General features: G+C 37.1%; 1 protein-coding gene across 6 annotated transcripts in view; it reads right to left on the bottom strand.

The window, feature by feature from the left end:
• SOX5 (SRY-box transcription factor 5) overlaps positions 1-27,154 on the bottom strand; it is a 1,174,568-nt gene that overhangs the window by 835,474 nt on the left and 311,940 nt on the right. For all 6 annotated transcript variants that reach the window (XM_010805416.4, XM_024991902.2, XM_010805413.4 and 3 more), the window contains one exon: positions 14,522-14,606. The gene's annotated coding sequence lies outside the window, so the exon portion shown is untranslated. The remainder of the gene's footprint in view (positions 1-14,521; positions 14,607-27,154) is intronic.

Here is a 27,154-nt window from a genome sequence, read left to right as displayed (position 1 = left end):
AATTACAAACAATTGCTGAATAAGGGAATACTATTCAAACAATTATTATTAAAGGATTTAGATATATTATTATCTGACTTTTAAATAAAAGTAATAAAATTCTAGTTTTTCTGTGATTTTTCCATGAATCTCTCTCATTATTTTTTATCAATCAAGAAGCTAAAAGCTAGCCAAAGGAATTTTACATAAACTATTATTTTCTCCCAAGCTAGTATTTTAGGTCTGCTTCAAGAGGATCAGTATCGGCTACTCAAGTACCAATATCTCGTTCCAAGACCAGTACAATATCTCAACGGTGAATGCATTATGTTACTTAGGCTGATGTACATTTTGAAATGAACTCTGCAATTCAAATTGTGCTAATAAAATTCTCCCAGTGCATTATATGTACATACACTTGAAACACCCCAGAAAACAAGCTTAATAACTTTATGCTAAACTATGCAGATGGAGCTTAGATATTTGTAGGTAGAGCATAAAGACAATCAAGCATAATTAGGCATTTAAATAAATAACTTTGACTTGAGAAGAAATTATGAGTCTAGTGCTATTAGATTTAAATATGCATGGTGTTACTTATAAGGTTAACTTGAGAAAACTAGGCTGAAAGTATATTAAAAAAAGGAATTTTACTCAAGAGACTGAAGTGCAACAATAAAAGATGACCTACAGTGAGTTATAAATGGTTATGAAGAAGGAGATATAGAAATTTTATACAATTCAGGAAATATAAGATCACATAATGAGTGCTTAATTAAGAAATGAGGTTTTCATATCAAAGACCATACTTTTAGGAATGGATTCTACCATATGTCAGTAAAGAACTGTGGATTAAATTATAGAGCAAGGACCATTAGTTGCACAGGTAAGTGACATCACAAGCCTGTTATTCGTATTTACTATGAAAATTGGTGTCTTCTTTTCGTGTGGATTTTTTTTTTTTTTTAAATAATAACCAGGGTTTTGATTTCAGAGAGTCATTGGATTTTGCCACGGCCTTTCAGTCTTGTTAATTATTATGTGCTCAGAGTAATGCACATTTTTATCCACAGGTGGCAGACCTTTTTTAAATCAACTTCAATCATATTCAGCATTTTGTTTTGGTGGTTTTTGTTTTTTTCTTCTTAAACTGCCACCCACATTAAAATGTAAGCATGTGCTGCTCTGAGTTCTCATTAATGTTGCACAATTTAGATGATAGATTTGTCAACAAAGTGGCTCATTCTCAAAGGCCACTGAACCCTGTCGGGATAAATGCCTTAGAAATTGTATATTGCAGAGTAATCTTTAATTATAAAGAACTCACTTGACAATTTATAATATATTGGGATTATTCTCTTTTTTTTTTCAGGCAGCAAAGAGTTTTACTTTCTAGATAAGGTTGACTGGGGGAAAAAAAAATAGTGAATCTGATAAACAGTTAAAGCAAAGAGCTTGCTTATTTGCAAGTAAAAGAGAGGTGACCAAAGGTGTACACAAATAACAATCACTTAAGTTCACCAATTATTAACTGGCTAAGTGGTTAAAGCAAACAACTATAAATGCAGTGACATTTTAAAAGAATGTTAATGCAGAAGGAAATAAGCAAAACAAAAATAACTTGCCACCAATGGTATAACTAACCAGTATCCTCAACTTACCTCTGTAGAATCTTAGATTTACAAGCCTCTGTGTAGAACTTATTTTTGGTCAATGCAGTATAAAATCAGATATCCAACAAAGCCTTTGTGTGGGTATTGTTGATGGGTGCAAAAAGGTTTAACCTGCCAATGCATTCAATTCATATATAAATAAAATATTTATAATTTTATAGTTCTCAAAACATTCTAGTCAATCTAATGGCAATGCCTGAAATCCTTTATTACATGTCTTAGAAAAAGAACACTGAAAAGAATACATGCCTATTTTTCTAGTCTATTAGTCTTCATTTCCAATGTGGGAGATTCTTTACAAACACCTTCAATTATTTTACCTAATTTTGAAAGATATGTCGGTTTATGCTATTTGCAACCACAGTTCTCCCTCATGAAAATATATACCACTAAAGAAATAAATAAAACTGACTATAACTATTTGCTGTATTACTTTAACACTTATATTGAATATGTGTAAACCATATGTACAGTTGGGCAAAGAAGAAGAAAGCACACACCCACATAATCACCAGAAGGGCACACTCTCCCCTGGACCCAAAATGCTCCCTCACCCAAATTCTCCTTCCATGATCTCAGTCTCTTCCTCATTCCTAGAGATCAGCACTCTCTGACTCTTACAGTAATGTTTCCCTGATTGTCTTTATAGGTTTACCATCCATAATGCATCTCTGAAAAACACAACTGTTTGCCTAGAATCAACCATAGATCAACCATACATCATCCTGTTTGTATCATGTCTTTGCTTTTCTCTGCTTAATGTTAAGGAGATGACTAAAAGCCTTCCATTTTCATTGCTTCACATCATGACTATTCTACAATTGTCTATGTTGTTCATGATTAGTGAATTATTTCTAATTTTTGGCAAATACAAATATTTCTACTGTGAACATTTTTGTAAGTATTTCCTGATACGTGTATGCACATATTTAGTTCTTGTTCAGTCACTAAATCATGATCATTTCCTTGTGACCCAATGGATTGTGGCACTCCAGGCTCCTTTGTCCTCCACTTACTCCTAGCATTTGCTCAAATTCATGTCCATTGAGTCAGTGATGCCATCCAACCCTCTCATCCTCTGTCACTCCCTTCACCTCCTGCCTTCAATCTTTTCCATCATCAGGGTCTTTTCCAATGAGTTGGCTCTTCGTATCAGGTGGCCAAAGTATTGGAGCTTCAGCTTCAGCATCAGGCCTTCCAATGAATATTTAGGGTTGATTTCCTTTAGGATTGATTGGTTTAATCTTTTTGCAGTCCAAGGGACTCTCGAGAGTCTTATCCAGCACCACAGTTAGAAAGCATCAATTCTTCAGCACTCATATGCACATATTTTGCTGGGATACACATACCTAGGATTGTTATGCTTAAGTACGAGCTATCTAACCAAAAGTAGCTGTTCCAATTTCTGTTCTGATCAGCCCTGTATGAACACTGCTATTGTTCTGCAATCTTGTCACTGCTTTGACCTGTTAACCGTTTTAGTTTTCCCCATTCTGAGGCATATGTAGCCGTATCTCACTGTGAATTCACTTTGTATTTCCTTGACTATAACTGATATTAAGCATTTTTCATATGTTTTGACATTTGGACGTATTGTTGGCCATTTGGATTTCTTTTTTTTAACCATTTTTCTATTGGATTATGTGACTTTTCACATTGATTTGTAGTTTTAAAATATCTATTCTGGATATCAGTGTGTCAATGAAACTTTGCAAATTTATTCTGCCACTCCATGTCCTCTCTTTTCACTCATTTTTATGTTTCATTTTCTTGATAAACAATAAAATAAACTACAACCTACGTAAATGATGAACTGTGGGTGACACTAATGTGTCAGTTAGAAGTTGTAAAAAATGTACCACTCTGGGGGATGTTGACATTGGTGGGGGATGTTGACGTTGCAGGAGGCTAGGCATGTGTGTCTGTAGGGGGGTTGTGGGGAGTGGTATATGAGAAATCTCTAAACCTTCTGCTCACATTGCTGTGAACCTAAAACTGCTCTTAGAGATTCAGTTTAGTTCAGTTCAGTTCAGTCGCTCAGTTGTGTCTGACTCTTTGCGACACCATGAATCGCAGCACACCAGGCCTCCCTGTCCATCACCAACTCCCGGAGTTCACTCAGACTCACGTCCATCGAGTCAGTGATGCCATCCAGCCATCTCATCCTTTGTCGTCCCCTTCTCCTCCTGCCCCCAATCCCTCCCAGCATCAGAGTCTTTTCCAATGAGTCAACTCTTTGCATGAGGTGGCCAAAGTAGTGGAGTTTCAGCTTTAGCATCATTCCTTCCAAAGAAAGCCCAGGGCTGATCTCCTTCAGAATGGACGGGTTGGATCTCCTTGCAGTCCAAGGGACTCTCAAGAGTCTTCTCCAACACCACAGTTCAAAAGCATCAATTCTTCGGCACTCAGCCTTCTTCACAGTCCAACTCTCACATCCATACATGACCACAGGAGAAACCATAGCCTTGACTAGACGAACTTTTGTTGGCAAAGTAATGTCTCTGCTTTTGAATATGCTATCTAGGTTGGTCATAACTTTCCTTCCAAGGAGTAAGCGTCTTTTAATTTCATGGCTGCAGTCACCATCTGTAGTGATTTTGGAGTCCCCAAAAATAAAGTCTGCCACTGTTTCCACTGTTTCCCCATCTATTTCCCATGAAGTGATGGGACCGAATGCCATGATCTTTGTTTTCTGAATGTTGAGCTTTAAGCCAACTTTTTCACTCTCCTCTTTCACTTTCATAGTGTATTTTAAAAAATAATGTAGAATGTGTGACTTTTTATCTAAGGAATATGTCTCTACATTCAGGTCATAAACTTATTTTCCTAGATTTTCTTATAGGAAATTATCTCAAGAGATTCTCTTTTATTACGTCTTATACTAACTGAAATTGATATCTGTGTGTGTGTGAGATAGGGATTCAATTTCATTTTTTCCAATAAAGAGTCAATTTTCCCAATACCGTGTATTTTTAAAAGTCTGCTATTTCTCTACTGCTTTGAAGTGCCACCTCTCTTATAAATAAAATGTCCATATATGCAAGAGTTGTTTCTGAGCTCTCTGCTGTTGTTCAGTCACTCAGTCGTGTCTGTTTCTTAGTAACCCCATGGACTGCAGCACACCAGGCCTCTCTGTCCCGCACCATCTCCCAAAGTCTGCCCAAGTTCATGTCCACTGCATCGGTGATGCCATCCAGCCATCTCATCCTTTGATATCCTCTTTTCCTTCTGCCCTAAATCTTTCCCAGCATCAGGGATTTTTCCAATGAGTCAGATGTTAGCATCAGATGACCAAATTACTGGAGTTTCAGCTTCAGTATCAGCCCTTACAACAAGTATTCAGGGTTGATTTCCCTTAAGATTGACTGGTTTGATCTCCTTGCTGTCCAAGGACTCTCAGGAGTCTTCTCCAACACCACAGTTCAAAGGCATCAGTTATTCAGAGCTCTGCCTTCTTTATGGTCCAGTTCTCACACCATACATGACCACTGGGAAGACCATGGCCTTGACTATACAGATGTTTGTCGCAGAGTAATGTCTCTGCTTTTCAACGCACTAAGTTTGTCATAGCTTTCTTGCCAAGAAGCAAACGTCTTCTGATTTCATGGCTGCAGTCACCATCTGCAGTGATTTTAGAGCTGAAGTAGAGGAAATCTGTCACTACTTCCACCTTTTCCCCTTCTATTTGCCATGAAGTAACTGGCCAGATGCCATGATCTTAGTTTTTTTAATACTGAGTTTTAAGCTGGCTCTTTCACTCTCCTCTTTCACCCTTATCAAGAGGCTCTTTAGTTCCTCTTTGCTTTCTGCCATTAGAGTGGTATCATCTGCATATCTGAGACTGTTGATGTTTCTCCTTCCTATCTTGATTCCAGCTTGTAACTCATCCAGCCCAGCATTTCTCATGATGTGCTCAGCATATAGGTTACACAAACAGGGTGACAACAGACAGTCCCATAGTACTCCTTTCTCAATCTTGAACAAATCAGCTGTTAAATAAAGGGTTCTAACTGTTGCTTTTTTTTTTTAATTTTATTTTTAAACTTTACAATATTGTATTGGTTCCGCCATATTAGTGAAAATGAGTAACTATTGCTTCTTAACTGAGCTCTCTAGTGTCTCTCATTTCTCTACTTGCCTACCCCAGCAGCAATGCCACACTTTCGGAATTTATAATACTTTATAAATTAACAGGCCAAGTAATCCTACCCATATACCCCCTTTTCAAGAATGTTTTGATTCTTCTTGTCTTTTCATGTTTGAATCAACTTGTCACATTACACATCCACTCACACACATACACACACCCACTCACACTCACACACATATGCATACACATGGGTGAATACACACAAAGGCATGCAACCTCACACACACATATATACACAATCCAAACAAATAACAAAGAAAGACAAAAACCAACAAAGACAAAACAAGCAATTGGCATTTTGATTGCAAATCTACTTGGGATTAGGGGACATTGTTATAATATTGGCTCTTTCTGTACATGAATATGGTATATCTCACCATTTATTTCATTTAATAAATACTAAAATCTTTCTCAAACTTTCAGAATTTTCCTTATACAGGTACTACTCATTTCTTGTTACTAAATACTAGGTAAAAATTGATGCTGATATATAGAAATATAGTTGATTTGTACATATTGTATTGTTTGCACCAAATTGAAATGCTCATATTAATTCATACCATCTGCCAATAACAATGGTTGTTTCTTTTCCAATCCCAATAGTTGCATTTATCTTGCTTTATTGTATTGTCTAGGCTCTATAGGTAAAATGCTCAATGACAAATATCCTGATATTGCTCTTGATCTCATTAGGAAGGATTTCAACATTTTACTATTTTAATTTATGATTGCAATAAGTATTTCTTATCACACTAATATAGCTCTTCCCTGTTTTTAGTTTTTAGGAACTTCAAAAATAAGGAATAAATGATACATTTTATTAAATCCTTTTTCTGCATTAACTGAAATAACCAAGTGATATCATCATCTTTTAATTTGTATTACACTGGCTGATTTTTTTACATGCTAACAAATGCTGATTTTCTAGAGTAAACAAACTTGCTCACGATTAATGAACTTTTTAATATATTGCTGAAATTGGTTTGCTAATATTTGATTGACAGTTTTTCCATTTTATTCATGAGAGAGATTTGCCTGAATATCCTTTTTTTATACTATTTTTGCCAGGTTTTGTATCAAGATTATATGATCCTTATAAAATAAATTGGGGATTATTACCTCTTCTTCTATTTTTTGGAAAAAAAAAAAAAAACTTTCAAAGGATTAAACTAATTTCTTCCTTAAATTTGCCTGTAAAGCCTTCTGGGTTTGGAATTCTTTTGTAGGAAAATTTTGATTACTAAAATTTCCTTAATGTTTACAAAATTATTCAGGTTATCTCTTTTAAAGTATATATTGCTAAGTTATGTATTTTTAGGAATATTTTGATCATTGATGTATTTTTCTAGGAATTTGACCACTCATCTAACTCTTCCTATTTCCCAATATTAACCTGGTAATGTGAAGTTCATGATACTCATTTTAGCTGTTTAATATCTGCACATCTGTTGTGATGTTACTTTGTCATTTCTGATACTAGATATTCCTCTCTTGTCACTTGTTTGCTTGTTCAGTTTCATCAGAATGCTGAAACATTTACTCAGCGTTTGTAACAATTTTTGGCTGCCTTGCTTCTCTTCTTTATATGTTTGCTTCTGACCTCATTAATTATGTACTTTAATTCATTTTTTTTTCAGATAAAGTCTTGACTTACTAATGTTCAATTTATTTTCTCTAGTACATTTAAGGTATAAATTTCCCAGTAAATGCTTCTTATAGGTGTTCTACAATTGTTACATATAAGATGTACATTTTTAGTTAGTCTAAAGTATTCATAATTATTATTGTGATTTCTTTTTAATTTTTAAATTTTTTTCTAGCTATATTTTTGTTATCACCTGCAGCTTAATTTCACTGGTATAATTCCAATTCTTTGAAAACAGTTGAGACCTAATTTATGACTCAGCATATGGTCAATTTTTGTAATTATTCAATGTGTTCTTCAAAATAATGTGAATTTTACTGTTGCATGCAAGGTTCTATATATGTCTACAATGTCAAATTTCTTAGTCTTATATTTCAACTCTATCCCCCTCTACTGATTCTTTTCTATTTCATTCCATCAATTACTAAGTTAATATTCACTGCTACTGTGGATTGTTTATTTCTCCCTGCTATTCTGTTAAATTTTCCTTAATCTGTTTTGAGGTTATGCTCTTAGGGACACTTAGATTTAATATCATTCTATCTTCCATTCAAATTGAAACTTCAATCACTTAAAGAGTAACTTTATCTCCAGTAATGGTTTGGTTTTTAAAGTCTATTTTGTATAACCAGTGTAGTTAAACCAGTATCCACGTGGTATTTGCTTGAAACTATTTTCCATTATTATTTACATTTTATATGTGAGGAACTGGTACTTAAGGAACATACCCAACAGTAGCAGCCCTAAGTGGTATAGTCAGAAACTGAACCCAAACAGCATGTCTGCAAAGTTGATGCATCTCAACATTATGCTTCTCTTATAAATTCCAAAGAGTTAAGTCAGCTTAGCTTCAGAGAAAAAAAAAAAAAAAAACCTGATTCTAATTTCTGCCATGAATTTCTCACAAATTGCTAATTGTGGCTTTTCACTTACTTCCAGAAAAACCTTCACTCCTTTAATACCCTAATACATCATAATATGGTTACAAAAAAACTCCTAAAAAAGAGAGAATATTCTTAATCCAGAATTGCAGTACTCAAACTTGGTCACTTACACACAAGAAAGAAAAGTCTTTTAAAGTTTCACATTTTGTCTTTGAAATCAGAATGATTACCAACAACCTTAAGGTGCTTGTCAAATGCCACTGAACAATATCTCAATCTGTCTTAATCTAAAAATATGTAGCCAGGCTGCAACACTACCAAGATTTCTGAGAAACTGTATATGCCTCTACTGAGAAGAAAAGCTTATGCAATCTGACTTCATGAAAAGCACTCAAAAAGGATGAGTGATAAGCTGTTTCATCTCTCCTTGAAAAGACACACACAGAGTATTTTAAAGAGAGGCACTAAGCAACTTATGTAACCATTTGGAATTCTATACTTTTAATATTTCTCAATAATTAATGCTAAATCATATTTGTTAAAAATGTGCAAACTATAAAGAAAATTAAAGTTGCTAATAATTTCATGATTTCTAACAACACAAGAGAAGACTCTACACATGGACATCAACAGATGATCAATACTGAAATCAGACTGATTATATTCTTTGCAGACAAAGATGGAAAAGCTCTATACAGTCAGCAAAAACAAGACCAGCAGCTGACTGCAGCTCAGATCATGAACTCCTTATTGCCAAATTCAGACTTAAATTGAAACAAGAAAAACCACTAGACCATTCAGGTACAACCTAAATCAAATCCCTTACCGTTTTACAGTAGAAGTGAAAAAGAGATTTAAGGGACTAGAACTGATAGAGTGTATGAAGAACTATGGATGGAGGTTCGTGACATTGTACAGGAGACAGGGATCAAGATCATGTACAAGAAAAAGAAATGCAAAATGGCTGTCTGAGGAGGCCTTACAAATAGCTGTGAAAAGAAGAGAAGCAAAAAGAAAAGGAGAAAAGGAAAGATATGCCTATTTGAATGCAGAGTTCCAAAGAACAAGGAGAGATAAGAAAGCCTTCCACAATGATCAGTGCAAAGAAATAGAGGAAAACAATACAATGGGAAAGACTAAAGATCTCTTCAAGAAACTAGAGATACCAAGGGAACATTCCGTGCAAAGATGAGATCAATAAAGGACAGAAATGGTATGGAACTAATAGAAGCAGAAGATATTAAGAAGAGGTGGCAAGAATATACAGAAGAACTGTACAAAATATATCTTCACAACCTAGATAATCACGATGGTGTGATCACTCACCTAGAGCCAGACATCCTGGAATGTGAAGTCAAGTGGGCCTTAGGAAGCATCACTAAGAACAAAGCTAGTGGAGGTGATGGAATTCCAGTTGAGCTATCTCAAATCCAAAAATATGATGCTGTGAAAGTGCTGCACTCAATATGTCAGCAAATTTGGAAAACTCCACAGTGGTCATAGGACTGGAAAAGGTCAGTTTTCATTCCAAACCCTAAGAAAGGCAATGCCAAAGAATGCTCAAATTACCACACAATTGCACTCATCTCTCATGCTAGTAAAGTAATGCTCAAAATTCTCCAAGCCAGGCTTCAGTAATATGTGAACCATGAACTTCCAGATGTTCAAGCTGGATTTAGAAAAGGCAGAGGAACCAGAGATCAAACTGCCAACATATGCTGGATCATCGAAAAAGCAAGAGAGTTTCAGAAAAACATCTATTTCTGCTTTATTAACTATGCCAAAGACTTGACTGTGTAGATCACAATAAACTGTGGAAAATTCTTCAAGAGATGGGAATACCAGACCACCTGACTTGCCTCTTGAGAAATCTGTATGCAGGTCAGGAAGCAACAGTTAGAACTGGACGTGGAACAACAGACTGGTTCCAAACAGGAAAAGGAGTATGTCAAGGCTGTATATTGTCACCCTGCTTATTTAACTTCTATGCAGAGTACATCATGAGAAATGCTGGGCTGGATGAAGCACAAGCTGGAATCAACACTGCTGGGAGAAATATCAGTAACCTCAGATATGCAGATGATACCACCCTTATGGCAGAAAGTAAAGAAGAACTAAAGAACCTCTTGATGAAAGTGAAACAGGAGAGTGAAAAAGTTGGCTTAAAGCTCAACATTCAGAAAACTATTATCATGGCATCTGGTCGCATCACTTCATGGCAAATAGCTAGAGAAACATTAATAACAGCAGCTGACTTTATTTTTCTGGGCTCCAAAATCAACTCAGACGGTAACTGCAGCCATCAAATTAAAAGACACTTGCTCCTTGGAAGAAAAGTTATGACCAACCTAGATAGCATATTAAAAAGCAGAGACATTACTTTGCCAACAAAGTTCCATCTAGTCAATGCTATGGTTTTTCTAGTAGTCATGTATGGATGTGAGAGTTGGACTATAAAGAAAGCTGAGCACTGAAGAACTGATGCTTTTGAACTGTGGTATTGGAGAAGAGTCTTGAGAATTCCTTGGAATTCTCTGGAAGATTCTGGAAGGAGATCCAACCAGTCAATCCTAAAGGAAATCAGTCCTGAATATTCATTGGAAGGACTGATGCTGAAGCTGAAACTCCAATATTTTGGCCATCTGATGTGAAGAGCTGACTCATTTGAAAAGACCCTGATGCTGGGAAAGATTGAAGGCAGGAGGAAAAGGGGACGACAGAGGATGAGATGGTTGGATGGCATCACTGACTCAATGGACATGAGATTGAGTAAACTCTGGGAGTTGGTGATGGACAGGGAGGCCTGGCGTGCTGCAGTCCATAGGTTCACAAAGAGTCAGACACAACTGAGCCACTGAACTGAACTGATGATTTCATAATCCAGAGCTAATATTTAATGTTTCTACTTTCAGCTAATTTTCTATGCATTTGTAATATATATTTATACTTTAGTGTATATATGTGTGCGCATATGTGTATATGTGTACACCCACACTTTTGCAGATACACTCTATATTTAATGTGTATTCTACTTGTTTCATTTAACATTACATCATGTATAATTTCATATGTATTTAAAAATTCTTTGAAAATATATTATTGACTGTATAATACGAATACACTCAGATCTATCCAACTATTGCTATATTGCTGAACAATTTATTCAACCTCAAAGTATTTGCATTATAAATATATGAAATGATCATAATACATAAAGTGTGTCACTTTTAATTATTTCATTAATTTAGAAATTCTGGAAGTGAAATTACCAAATAATGTTAGTTGGGCCCTAATATCTAGTCTCTATTATCCAACCATAGTAATTTCCTCAAATTTATCTTCCAAAATAAAACTATATCTTCTAAACTCTTTTTAAGTGTGTCATGGTCAGGCAACTTTGTTCTAGTCAATTGAATATAAGTGGAACAGCTATGGACACTTTTCAAAAGATATCCATATAGGGAGAGAACATAAATCTTCTAGAAATATTCCCTTCCTGCTGCCAGAATATTTCCTGCTGCTTTTAAAACTGGGAAAGGAGTATGTCAAGGTGGTATATTGTCACCCTGTTTATGTAACTTACAAACAGAGTACATCATGGGAAATGCCAGGCAGGATGAAATATAAGCTGGATCAAGATTGCCAGGAGAAATATCAACAATATGCAGATGATATCACTCTTATGGCAGAAAATGAAGAGGAACTAAACAGCCTCTTGTTGAGAATGAAAGAGGAGAGTTTCAGCAAAGAAAAAGGTGGCATAAAACTCAACATTCAAAAAACTAAGAGCATGGCATCTGGTCCCATCATTTCATGGCAAATAGATGGAGAAAAAGTAGAAACAGAGACAGAGCTTATTTTGGGGGCTCCAAAATCACTGTGGACAGTGACTGCAGCTGTGAAATTAAAAGATGTTTGCTCCTTGGAAGAAGATCTATGACAAACCTAGACAGCATATTAAAAAGTAGAGACATCACATTGCTGACAGAGGTTCATATAGACAAAGCTATGGTTATTCTAGCAGCCACATACAGATGCAAGAGTGGGACCATAAGGAAGGCTGAGTGCCGAAGAATTATGGTGCTTTTGAACTATGGTGCTGGAGAAGATTCTTGAGACTCCCTTAGAGAGCAAAGAGATCAACCGAGTCAATTCTAAAGGAAATCAACCCTGAATATTCACTGGAAGGCCTGATGCTGAAGCTGAAGCTCCAATACTTTGGCCATCTGATGCAAAGAGTGGACTTATTGGAAAAGATCCTGACATTGGGAAAGATTGAGGGCAGGAGGGAAGAGGGCGACAGAGGATGAGATGCTGGGATGGCATCACCAACTCAGTAGACATGAGTTTGAGCAAACTGGGAGATCGTGAAGGACTGGGAAGCTTGGCATGCTGCAGTTCATGGGACTGCAAAGAGTCGGATACAGCTTAGCGACAATACCAACAGGGAAAGAGCATAAATCTTCTAGAAATATTCTTTTCCTGCTGCTAGAATATTGACTTTATTGCTGGAGTATCAATACTGGATATCCCAAAACATGAGGTAAAAGTTTCAGGGAAACAGAGCAGAAGATGAAGGATCTGGGTCCCTAATGACTATGGCACCTCCTGATCATCTCTTTACTGAGTACACAGACTTCACGTAAGAAAAGATAAAGTTCCACCTTTTTAAAACAATTTGGATTACTTCCAACCAAACCTTTCCAAACTAGCAAAGTGAAAATGTTGCATAGAATGCTTTGGAAACACTTAAGGCTCTTAACAGAGATAGTTAAATTGTTTTGTGGAAAGCGGAACAAATATAAACTTTTTCCAACATTACTGAACGCACCCAACTCCCTACATTCTTTTACAACATTATTCCAAACTACTTTTTACTAGTTTGAGTTTAAGTGAAACATAACTTTGCATTTCTTTTACTATCCTTTTGCACTAGAATTGCATTCTTCATTAATTATTTGTTCTTATATCTTGTTATGTTTTAAATTAAGATGTTACTGCCTTTCTCATAATAATAGCTCTTTACATAGGATGTTTGCTATATTTATTAAAAGTAGTCCTAGTTTTCCATTTCCCATTTAATTTTATTTATATTTCTGTCTTTACTTGTAAAACTATAAAAGTTTAAGTTCTGCAATAATTCGTGACTTATTCCAGTTCCATTTCCATTCTGTTATCATTAAAGCTATATTCACAATGCTTTCTCCCATATTACTTTGATTCATTTGTCTGTGAATATATAAAGTCTTATTTATGACTATTTTAAAGTATTTTGGGGATTTAAAACAATTCCATTTTTAAAGATGATAAAAAACTACCATTGAATGTAAGGGTTTTCACAAATAAACTTGTATCTTGAAGTTCTAGAAACATAAATCATATGACTTTTCAAGTGGATTAGGAAATAAATTTGAATTCATTCGCAGAAAGACAACTTTTTTACTATTCTCTTCAACTAAACAGAAAGGTAATTCCTTTTCCATTTTACTGGTAACAAATTTCTAAACAATAGGACACCTTTCCTCCAACCTTTTCTGCTCTCATTCATATGATAGTCAGTCAGTCATGGAACTATAACAGGATTTTTAACTCCAGGTCTGTGGTCAAACATTCAATTCCTATTCCCAAGAATATAACTTTAACAAGCATTTCATAAACACACACACAGATAGATGCCCAATAAATTTTCCTGCCAAGCAAACTGGAAAATACCTGTTTGGCCTCAGCAAACTTGTACTTTTGTATGTGTTTACAAAAACATACCCTGAAATACTTAATAGCCTATGGGAAGTTTTGTAAAATCTGTGACCTACCCATTGTGACCCAGAGTATTTCTTTTTCAGCAACAACGAAAAAGTAGCAAAAAATGTTTTTTTTTTTTTAAATTTCAGTGAAGAAGAAAAGCTTTTGCAACTTTAAGAAATGTGTATCTCATTAAGGAAATGAAAAGAAAAGAAACGTTGCTTACATCTGCCAGTTTAGAAACATTACCTTCATAATGAGTCTGAAAATTATAATTACAAATTCAGTTGTCATCTGAACATAAAAGACTATGTATTATAGCTTTATATGCATATGTCACATATTTTACTTATAAATTAAAAATAAGGCACATAAACTTCCATTTTTAAAATAATCAATTTTTTCAAAGGTGTGTATTATGTGTTTTATGAGTGTATCTTTCTCCTACCCAGTGCAGTGCCAAAATTTTCTGTTCAGGCTTCAGAATCTTGTAAGTAGATTCAGACAGGACTCGTGTCATTAGCAAGAGGAATCTAGAAAAAATAAAAGTAGAGCATTAACAGTGCACTGTTCCTTTTTACTAAATATATCAAGATATAACTCTTTAGAAGCATGAGATGTCTAAGGTTTTCAAATAAATTTATATATATATATATAAATATCTATTTATATAGATACATCAGCCCTGGGATTTCTTTGGAAGGAATGATGCTAAAGCTGAAACTCCAGTACTTTGGCCACCTCATGAGAAGAGTTGACTCATTGGAAAAGACTCTGATGCTGGGAGGGACTCGGGGCAAGAGGAGAAGGGGACGACAGAGGATGAGATGGCTGGATGGCATCACTGACTTGATGGATGTGAGTCTGAGTGAACTCCGGGAGTTGGTGATGGACAGGGAGGCCTGGCGTGCTGCGATTCATGGGGTCGCAAAGAGTCGGACACGACTGAACGACTGATCTGATCTGATCTGATAGTTATTATTTACTGAAAAAGAGGCATTACTTTGATATCATAATACCATAAGAATTAATCCAAAAACTATACATATAAATTCTGTTAAAGGCATTATATATTAATTTGCTGTTTTTGTTTAGTCACTCAGTTGTGTCAGACTCTTTGTGACCCCATGGACTGCAGGATTCCAGGCTTCCTACTGCCCTTCCTCCTGCCCTTCACTATTTCCCAGAGTTTGCTCAAACTCATGTCCATTGAGTGAGTGATGCCATCCAACCATCTCATTCTCTGTCACCCCCTCCTCTGTATTTATTAATCGTAAGTTGTTCATTTTGTATAATTTTGATATAAACATCCTGAGTATACTTCAGGACAGGTAGCATTAAGGTTCTTCTTTCTTGGAATGAGTTATGAAAAATTTTCAAGTGTCCTCATAGTTCCTTTCTTGGATTGCACTCAAAAGTGTGACAGCCAAGGTCAACACAGCCACTGTCTAGTGGGAGCCACTCAGCTGTCTCTACACTGACATTCCTTCTTGTGTCTCTGTGCCTGTACTGCCCAGTCCAGTTTCAAAAACATTGCTCTTGCCACCTTGAGAAGTGAATGGAACTCTGGCTGTTATCAGTTCCTTAGGTTAAACAAAAACTGTCTCTGGCAATCGATTGAAATTCTCAAGAATCAGACTTTTGAAAGCAAGGAATCAGTCCTTGGTGGTAGCCACAGCCTTGGTGCCAGTTCACCGTCTTTACTATCAGTTCAATTTATGGAGAATTGAGTCATTCATCATCATTCTTATTATGCCATTGATTATTCACTATTTTGGTCACATGGCTTACGGTATTAGGGTAGTTTCATTACCATATTGTTATCCATCTAGACCATGATTAGTAGAGGGGCTTTTACTTCATTCCAATATCAGATCTTTTGTTAATAAGCACAGAAATCCAGAAGTCACCACATTGACAGAAGACTCCACATCATTTCATCAATTCACTAATTACTGCTTTGGAAAGTATTTAAAAAGGAGAAAAGTTATTACATTTTGAACATCAGAAGTTATGCTGCTACTTGTTTGTAACAGCCAAGACATAGAAGCAACCTAAATGTCTATTGACAGATGAATGGATACAAAAGATGTGGTGTGTATATGCAATGGAATATTACTTAGCCATTAAAAAGAATGAAATCATGCCATTGGCAGCAACATGATAAACCTGGAGATTGTCATATTGAGTGAAGTTAGAAAGAGAAATATCATATGATACTGCTTATATGCATAATCTAAAAAGAGATGATAAAAATAACTTACAAAGCAGAGCAGACTCACAGAGAACTAACTCATGCTTAAGAGGAGGTTGGGGGGAAGATGGGTTGAAAGGTTAACTAAGGAGTCTGGGATCAACATGTAAATACTGTTATATTTAAAGTGGATAACCAACAAGGACTTACTGCACAACACAGGGAACTCTGCTTAATATTTTGGAACAACCTAAACGGGAAAATAATTTGAAAAAGAGTAGATATGTGTATATGTATAACTGAATCTCTCTGCTGTACACCTGAAACTACCATAACCTTGTTGGGCAACTAAACTCTAATATAAAATTAAAAGTTTTGAAAAAGAGAAATTATGCTGTTGCAGTAAAATATGGCACTCCACTCCAGTACTCTTGCCTGGAAAATCCCATGGATGGAGGAGCCTGGTAGGCTGCAGTCCATGGGGCCGCTAAGAGTCGGACACGACTGAGCGACTTCACTTTCACTTTTCACTTTCATGCATTGGAGAAGGAAATGGCAACCCACTCCGGTGTTCTTGCCTGGAGAATCCCAGGGACGGGGGAGCCTGGTGGGCTGCTGTCTATGGGGTCGCACAGAGTCGGACACGACTGAGGTGACTTAGCAGTAGCAGCAGTAAAATAAAGGTTGTCTACACATGGTCTGCCAATTCTTTTAAAAAAAACTGTCTATTTTAATTAAAAAAAAATTATACTAAAAAGGTACCCCAAACTTTACTTTTATCAATTAAGTGAAACATCACATCTAAGCAACTATAAAGACACTGCCACAGTAGAATTTACTTAAAAATGAAACCAAAAAATTTGTCATATCCCATAAGTGGGCAATACAGAAATACACAGCTGGTAATTTTACCCACAAGAGGGAGCCTGTATTTTTATATTTTTGTCACAGAACATGAAAAACCTGAACTAAAATATGTTCTAAAAAAATGTTTGTTGATACCATAATCTTTATGTAAGGTCAAGTTTTAAGCTAATCAGATTTCAGTTGGCATATTTTTCTTTAACCATAATATATCAGTATGTCACAAGACTGGAGTGATGATTGGAATTTTTAAGATTTTCATACCTATATTGTAATTAGGTGTTTTCAGATATAATAATGAAGATGTAGCTTCCAAAGCAGCCTAAGAGGAAATTCCTTTCAGGTAGTAGTAACATTAGTTGAGCGAAATTGACTAGAATTATTATAAGTGCTTTACATCTAAATTTAATAACATAGAAATGAAGTAATATTTCAGTCATCTTCTTATCAGAAAAGAGGCTTATATAAACCAGTAATTATCTATGTATTTTTGGAACAGGCAACACCCGACTTTAAAAATTATGCTGGTCATTCTCACCAATATCACTTAAGACTTGCCTAAGAAAGGGTATAACTGACACGACAGCAGGATGATCTTTCCTTTCTTAGAGTTGAGAAAAAGACCCTTGAAAAAAATCTAAGCTGTATTCTTCATATATTTAATCTCCATAAACAATATCTTAAATTATTAAGTCTCTACATAAATGTGCTCTGAGCTTTGGAAAACAAAATATATCCACCAACTTAAAAATTACCTTATAAAAGATAGTTTTGGCAACTCATCAACTGAGAGTGATCTGTTCTGTCACATTCAGAGACATAGTAATAATCCAGCCGAAATTTTTTTTGTGATCCCTTGTAAAGTGCAGGGAAGCCAGGTGATAAAGTGTCCCTGTCTCCTAAAGTCCTCTCCTCAGCTCCTTGACAATATTATATACCGGGGGGCAGGAAGCTGAAGAAGAAAGGGTTAATCCCCATTGTTCTTCCTTCTGAAATTCCAACCTACCCATTAAATCATTGTTTTTTCTCCCACTAGGCACCATGAATCTAATGGACCTAAAATCAATATCTTATAAATGACATAAAAATATATTCATTTTATGGACTAATGTACCCTAGTGTCTGAATCCTATTCACAACCTCTACTTTAAAAGAGAACAACAGACCTACTTCTGCCAGTAAAAGGTTACTCAGTCACTGGTGACATGCTGCAGAATGCACTGTCGTACTCCAGTGTGGCACGAGGGCAAGATTGGTGGCTGCAAATCCACCACTGTTGAAGCCTGAAACCTAGTGCAGTGCACTCATGCTGCTGCTGCTGCTGCTGCTAAGTCTCTTCAGTCGTGTCCGACTCTGTGCAACCCCATAGACGGCAGCCCACCAGGCTCCCCCATCCCTGGGATTCTCCAGGCAAGAACACTGGAGTGGGTTGCCATTTCCTTCTTCAATGCATGAGAGTGAAAAGTGAAAGTGAAGTCGCTCAGTCGTATCCGACTCCTAGCGACCCCATGGACTGCAGCCCACCAGGCTCCTCCATCCATGGGATTTTCCAGGCTATAGTACTGGAGTGGGGTGCCATTGCCTTCTCCGCACTCATGTTAGGATACACAATTACGAAGGAGCATGCGTGGAGCTTCCAAGAGCTCCACCATCTTCCCAGGTGGATTTACACATTTCTGTTGCATTAACTTGTTTTGTAACTTACATAAAATTTTCAGCGCATCAAATCATTACAATACTGAGAAAGCAAACACCACTTCATAGTGACTTCTATAATGATTGAGGAGACTCAATTTAAAAAAAACCTAAAAGACCAAAATGATCACTAGCCTACCAGAGAGACACTGGCCAAAAAAATGTAGCCTGAGATCACATCACATGAAACCATAGTTTCAAGCAAGCTCTGGGGAAACTAAGGGCATTTCACTCAGTGAAACAACCAAAAAAGATACAATGACTGTCTGTTGGTTTTTACATAGCAAGAAAATATACTGGGAGTTCCTTGAAGGTTCAGTGATTAGGACTCCATGCTTTCACTGCCGTGGCCCTGAGTTCAATCCTTGTTGAGGGAACTAAGATCCTGGCAAACCATGTGGTATGGCAAAAAAAAAAAAGAAAGAAAAGAAATGATGAGAAGGTTTTACACTCATATAATATTTTTACTAATCCAAAGGACCCACACACTTCCCTCAGAAGCTATTCTTTTTATAAAGTTAATTAGTTTTGGTTGTGCTGGGTCTTCCCTGTGGCGCTCAGGCTTCCTCTAGTTGCGGGGAGTGGGGGCTCCTCTTCACTGCACTGCATGGGCTTCTCATTGTGGTGGCTTCTCTCTTGTTGCAGAGCACAGGCTCCAGGCACATGGGCTTCAGCAGCTGCAGCTCGAGGGCACTAGAGTGCAGGCTCGGTAGCTGCTCTGTGACATGTGGCATCTTCCCTGATCAGGCATGGAACCCATATTCCCTGCACTGGCAGGAGGTTTTTATCCACTGTACCACCAGAGAAGTCCTCTCAGAAGCCATTCTTATGCTTAGTTTTAAACAGAAAACTTCCGTTTACAATTTATTCCTAACTTTATTTTGAGAGTATCTTCTTCTACTTTTAATATTTTTAAGATATCAAATGTAAAGCAACCCTGTAAAATACAAATACTCCTGTACTGTAAAGATTAAAAGTATAGCCAAAAGAAAGACAAAGAAAGAAAAAAAAAAAAAAGCTAAAAACTAAAGAAGATCTATTTTCCTGGAAAAAAGTATCTGACTTTCTGTTTTGATGGGTACAAACTGAAATAGAGAATAACCAATAGGAAAAGAAACTTTAAAACAGATATTTTTTGAGAGAATTCTAGCAACAGGTCAGTATGAGGTTTCCTGTTCACTTTTATGGCTTAAAATCCACAGAGTTATAAAACTACAAAAGAAAAAAAAAAACTGTTGTTCTTTTTTTTTTTTTTTTCCATTTGCCAACCAGAGTCATTTATCCCCTATTAGATAAAGTATAATAGACTCTACGGAAAGGGTCATTGGCCTTCCATTTAATGATATTGCCAGCCCCAATCTGCATTTTCCCGGCAATGTCCCTCAACACAGAATAAATGGCTGATCTCTTCACAATAACAGCTGATTTCTATTTATTAAGCTAAAAAGGTCACCATTTTCTACGGCTGGGCCGCCCTGCACTATTGATAATTTTATGCATAAACAAATGGCAAATTTGTGCCCCATAAATATGCATTAGCAATTACTTTTTCCTCGGGCAACGCTCACCGCATGCAAATGTGTACCTCACAGGGCCTGGGAGCTTTTGTTTTAGCTCTTGAACAGTGAAACAAAAGAGCACAATAAACAATTTTAAAATTGCCAATCAATAAGCAATGCAGATGCAAAGGTAAATGGCAAGAAACTTGCTTAGAAACAACTAAACAAAAAGTGAGGAGGGGGAGGTAGTGGAAGACTTTTCCTTTTTATTATTTCACTTCTTTCTCTTTCATAGTGAAAAGGCTGGAGCCCTCTTGACACAGAACAGCTAGATAGGCTGGTGCTAAATCAGATGCCAGATGGGGAAAATAGAATATATACACATGTTGAATCAACACACACACAAATACACATACACACACACACACACACACACACACCCCCCCTCAAAAAGGAGGTCTGAGTAAAATGGTGTTCTGACATGATTTCAAATGCATCACCGATTCAAATTTCAGATTTTTTCAATTTCAGAGATTCAAAGGATTTTTAAGCTGATAAACTGAGAGGCACTACACCGATGCATAGCTAAATCTTAATGCTGCTGCATTTTGCCATTCTCTGTTTTCTAATAAAGACAAGGGAAACATACATTATCAATAAGTAGGATATTTTTAGGGACATGGGGAAAAGGAATCAATAAGGAACATACTGAAAAGAAATAAAAAAGCAGCTCACAAAACAACTACAAATCCAGATGCTTAATATCGAAAACCTTTACCTCAGAACAATTCAACAGTACTGGGGGACATCCTTGATGATTCGGTGGCTAAGACTCCAAACTCCCAATGCAGACAGTTTGGGTTGGATCCCAGGTCAGGGAACTAGAGCCCACATACCACAACTCAAGGTTCCCATGCTGCCATAAAGACTGATGATCCCAAGTGTCGCAACGAAGACCCAGCGCAGGCAATAATAATAATAAAATATTAAAAAGAACAGCATTGGGTATAAGGATAGAGATAGGGAGCTAACAAGGACAGAAGCAACAGACAGGTGTAAGAAAGCCAAAGGAGGGAAATGTTACCTAATTTGAAAGTGAAGTGAAAGTGAAGTCACTCAGTCGTTTCCGACTCTTTGCGACCCCATGGACTGTAGCCCACCAGGCTCCTCCCTCCATGGGATTCTCCAGACAAGAGTACTGGAGTGGGTTGCCATTTCCTTCTCCAGGGGATCTTCCCAACCCAGGGATCGAACCCGGGTCTCCCGCATTCCAGGCAGATGCTTTAACCTCTGAGCCACCAGCGAAGGGGCACCTAATTTGAACTTGAACATAAACAAGAAAAAGTTGACATTTTTTAAAGAAAAATAAACTTTTATAAGAGGTTTATTTGGCCCACTCTATCATGCACCATTCTGGATCCATTTACCCTTGGATCTTGACAGAAATCTCTACAGGTTGGTATGTTTCACAGCACAAGGTACATAGCAGTTAGGAAACTGAACCAGTTAACACAAGGCGGTGCTAGGCCTGACCTTTGACCTAGTCTGATGCCTGCACCTGCCACTTCACCACTGCCTGGTCTAAGTCTGCCATCCATCCCTGAAAACGTATCCACTTTAACCCCATTTAAAAAATCTCTTCCTCAATGTGTTGGTGGCTTTGCCTTTGTGTGAACAAGTCAAACTGTATTAAAAATTTTAAATTCAGGACTTAGGCCAGTTTTCAAAACTAAGCTACTAAACTACTTTTGTACAATATACAAATGCTAATTTGTATATTAGTACAAAGATACACTGGGCCTCCCAGGTGGCTCAGCAGTAAAAGAATCCGCCTGCTAATGTAGGAGAGGTAGGTTCGATCTCTGTGCCAGCAAATTCCCCTAGACAAGAAAATGGCAACCCACTTCAGTATTCGTGCCTGGAAAATCCCATGGACGGAGGAGACTGGTGGGCTAGAGTCAATAGGGTTGCAAAAACTGGACACAACTAAGTAACAGAGCATGCATGCATGCACACACACACACACACACACACATTAGTACATTTCCACTGAGACCATGCCATAGTTTTAATAATCATTTAATATAATAAAAAGTTTTGTTCTTACACAATGGTTTAGCCAGTATTAACAAGAAAGTAGTAAAGATAAATAAAAGTATTCTTGGCCTAAATGCAAACAGGCAGACATGAAAATCTAAAACCAACAATAACTCTGTCCTGTTCAAAGTCAAGATACTCTTCACAGGGGCCTCTCTGAATCTCTATGTGGGTAAAAAGTCAACCTCATTCTTTAGAGGAGGCCATGAAACTTCTCCTGGCAATACTTCCTCTGATAATGTCAGTGTTGAGAGATCAGGGCTGTTGCTGGCATGTCAACTGACTGTGTGAATAAGAGAAGATGCCCCGAGGTGGACAATTCATAAAATATATTACTTGCACAGTCATATATGATGACCCCAGAAGAGATGTCATATTTTTCTTTGTTAGAAAAGTGTTATTTCTAGTATTATAGAATCAAACGCCATATTTTTTAGAGCTAAAGATTTTTTTTTTAATTGGGGTGTAGTTTGGGATTTCCTAGTGGTTCAGATGGTAAAAAATCTGCCTGCAATGCAGGAAAACTGGGTTCAACCCCTGCGTCAGGAAGATCCCCTGGAAAAGGGAATGACTAGCTACTCTAGTATTCCTACCTAGATAATTCTACAGACAGAAGAGCCTAGCAGGCTCCATGGGGTCACAAAGAGTCAGACACAACTAAGCAAGTAATATAGTTATTTTACAATGTTGTACAACAAAGTGAATTGGCTATATATATATATATATATATATATATATATATATCTCCTCCCTCCCATGCCCCCCCATCCCATAGAGTTAAAGACGTTTGAGAATCAAGTGCCCACTTATTATTACAAAATCAGTACAGCTGGATTCCAATAATTTATATATCAATTCAAATAATTACAAAGTTAGTGTACCCCCATTTTGCTATCTTAATTATCAGTCTTCAAAGCTGAACATGAAAAACTTGAGCATGGTTTTTCTTGATCAACTAAACACATTCAATGTGTGCTGAAGAGCATCACTACAGAAGAACCCGTGTTGTCATTACCATCATATCTTGCCCAAGTCCTCACTCTCCATGCAAGGTAAGGATTTCAAACTAAAACCACAAATACTCCAACTAATCTGGAGTTTGTCTGAAATTTATCAGTGCTTGTATAGTCAACCATGTAGACTGCATGTAAATGAAAGTGTGCTAGAAGTGTGCAAAAACTTGGTGTGTTATACGGACACTCCAGTACCCAAAGGCTCAATGTGACAGAGGCTGGGTCACATAATTACATGATGTGTGCCCAGTCCCACTTTGATAGGAACAAAATTGTGGTAGAGGGTACCTTGTGACGGACTGAGAAAGTCAGAGGAGCAATGGGAAATTCTAGAACTTTGTGCAAGAGCAAAGTCACTGCCTTATTTATCTTGGGTGAGGGTCTGCCAGCGTCTTTGCCTAAGATCCTTTCTTTGTCCATCTCCTGCTCTGCTGACCCCTGACATGTGCTCACTCCTGTGGGTTAAGTTTCCCTGGCCCCCCTGGTAGTCAACTTGGAGGTGAATTAAGCTACTGGGAGTAGGTAATCTGGAGCTCGGTGTAAAACTGCGTGGGAGCATGCATGGGTGTGTGTGTGGAGGGGGTACAGGCAGCCACGTGCGCACGCATGTACTCCTGTGTCTCCTCTCTCATTTACTATTTAAAAACATTTTATCATAGAGACAATTACATATTCAAAATAAAGACTTCAGAAAAACAAACTCCCATTGACTGTCTCCAAGGTTCGACACCTCTCGACCCTCTGCTGTTTGAATCTCTCCCTCTTTCTTTCCTTTGCTGTGCCTCAGGCAGCAGCCCCATTTTTACCAGGCTCCACCTCCTGCTGAACAGGCTCCCATGGTTCCCGCTTGTGTCCAGTGACCCCAGCAACCCTGCGATCATCCTGCCAAACTCATCCCTTTTGTCTCCAGCATAAGGGTGGTAGTAACTTCTTCCTGCTCCTGACCTCTAGGTTGCTTTTTCACAGTTTATTATTGTCAATGTGCAACAATTTCTCACTATTAGATGCCCCTTTTTAAAATAATCACAGTGGCTTCTGTCTTCCTGCTGACCATAAAGAGTGCTTATTTTATTTCACTTTTATCACCCACTGGCAGAATCATGATTTATCCTTTATTCATAGTTCCCTTGAAGCAGGTCAAGGCCACCTAAGGTATAAGACCCTTTCAACAGCATGGAGCCCAGCATGCTGGTCCAATATAGTCCATGCCCAAAGTATGGTTCCCTACATATAACATTCACAATGGATTCATGTACCAATCTAGTCTTATTCCATATCTTTCGCCAATTGCTTATTCATATCTTGCTTTTTTTTATTTATTTGTCTTAATCTATGGAACAATGAAGGAACAACAGTGACCTACTACTGCTCCTAGAAATTCTACCCAAATACCTAACATTTTGGGAATCTGGTCAGTCTATTTTAAGGGGGTAGCTCAATCTGTCATGAAAATATATTTTCCCAGTGGTAGATGGCAGAAACTAGTTAACCAAGTATAGACATGTTTAATATGTAGGTATTTGTTTATTAAAAACAAAATATGACCTTCTGATATTAGGAATGTGCGTGTGCATACACACACACACACACACACACACACACACACACACCATAAAAATGACTGACGCTAGATGGCTCTTACAAAATTACATTTTGAAAAATTATGGGACTATGAATCAAACATATAGATTAAATTTCCCTGAAACAGACATGTGCTTAATAATTAATGGGAAAGGATACAAATAATATTTATGATTTTATCCTACTCAAAACACTTGAATAATTATGCAGTAATCATAGGGCTAGATGAAGACATACTTATCAGATTGGAACTCTAATCTGTAAGGAAATTTTAAAACATAAAAGGATCTTAAAATTGAAATAACGGAAATAAATCCACACACTAAAACTTTAACCTACTTTAACATAGTCCTTTGTTTATAAAAATTTTCAGACAAAAAGATCTGCTTCAGATAATCTTCAGATAAGTACACAAGACTGTAATTTTTAATGGCAGCAATCACAATGCAAGCCAGGATGAGATGTGGCAATGGAAAGAAGAGAATATAGTTAATAACTATTCAGTATCCACATTCAAGTTAGATATAACCAATGCTCTATATGTAATAAGGCAGTATTTTAAATATGGGTTCCAAAACTGATTTTCATCCAGAAGACAGGGAATTGGATAAGCATTCAAAACTCAGAAAAGCCAACCAGAAACACAGTGGGTATGACAACTGTGCTAACACAAGTACAAAAAGGGGGACAAGATGCATTGAATCTGAAAAAGATTCAACTTAAGAACAAGAGAGCACGTCTCTGGTGGTTCGGTGGTTAAGAATCTGCCTGCTAATGCAGGGGACACGGATATGATCTCTGGTCCAGGAAGATTCCATGAGCCTCAGAGCAACTAAACCCATGCCTCACAACTACGGAGCCTGTTCTCCACAAGAGAAGCCATAGCAACGAGAACCCCAAGCACAGCAACTAGAGAGTAGCCCCAGCTCACTGCAACTAGGGGAAGCCCATACACTGCAAGGAAGACTCGGTGTGGCCAAAAATAAAATAATAATAATAAGTTGTGAAATTTTTTAAAAATGACCAAGAAAGGGCACCGATCACTAAGTTCAATCAGATATTCAAAGGGCTGCCATTTGGAAAAATATAGACAAGACATATTGTCTCATGTTCCACATGAGAACAAAGTCATATTTGTGTTTTTGTTTTGAAGGCAGGATTATGAGGAGGTAGTAGATTTCAGGGAAGCTCCCACTGATTTTTTAAAAGGGGGAAAAGTTTGTGGCAATTCTGCATTAACAATGTTTCAGCATCAAATAGAGAAAGGATATTCATTTTTGACCAAAGATAAAGCTATTAAAACTCACAAAGTATTTTTAGTTAATAAAAAGACACATAACGTCATAAGTCAGAAATATGGTTACTAAAATCAGCAATATCCATTTTGAATAAATTTACAATATTAACCTTATTTTCTCCTCTTTAAAGTCTCTAGCTACTCAATTTATAGATACTTCTTGGATACTGAAGAAACACGAACAAAGTACTTATGCTTTTTGAACACTGAGCATGGCTTCCTCGCTGCTGTCAGCCAAGCCTTTCCACCACTCCTTCAAGCGTGCCTTCTGTCACAGCCACTCAGCACACGGCAAGCAAGAACACAGAAAAGTGAGCTAAGCAGGGCTAAAGGGCAACTTCAAAAGAAGTGATTCTCAAATCCTTTTTTGTGATACCCCAGGGTTCCTCTAGTTATTTCAAGGAATGCTCTAAAATTTTCAAGAAGTTCTTAAAACAAAACCATTTTATTCTTCTCAGCCTAACAATTACAGAGCTCTTTAGACTTTTCAATGCATTTTCACTTAAACTATCAGATCTGATCCTTGCGGCAATCCTTAAAGGTAGGGATGACTGGGATGATCCCTCTCTTACAGATTAAAACAAATCTGAAAAATTGTGATGTGACTCCCAAGTCACTAAACTATAAAGCAGCATAAAAAAAGGCAAGAGCCCAAGTCCTGTCTTCTTTCCTCTCCACCATGCTTTGTAACAGAGTATCTGCAGTGCGTGTGTGTGCAAAGTCACTTCAGTCATGTCTGACTCTTTGCAACCCCATGGACTGCAGTCAGCCTGTCCATGGGATTCTCCAGGTAAGAATACTGGAGTGAGTTGCCTGCCTTCCTCCAGGGTATATTCCCAAC

The sequence above is a fragment of the Bos taurus genome, chromosome 5 (genome assembly GCF_002263795.3).
Source record: "Bos taurus isolate L1 Dominette 01449 registration number 42190680 breed Hereford chromosome 5, ARS-UCD2.0, whole genome shotgun sequence".
Classification (NCBI taxonomy): domain Eukaryota; kingdom Metazoa; phylum Chordata; class Mammalia; order Artiodactyla; family Bovidae; genus Bos; species Bos taurus.
This window is presented reverse-complemented; position numbering and strand designations above follow the sequence as displayed.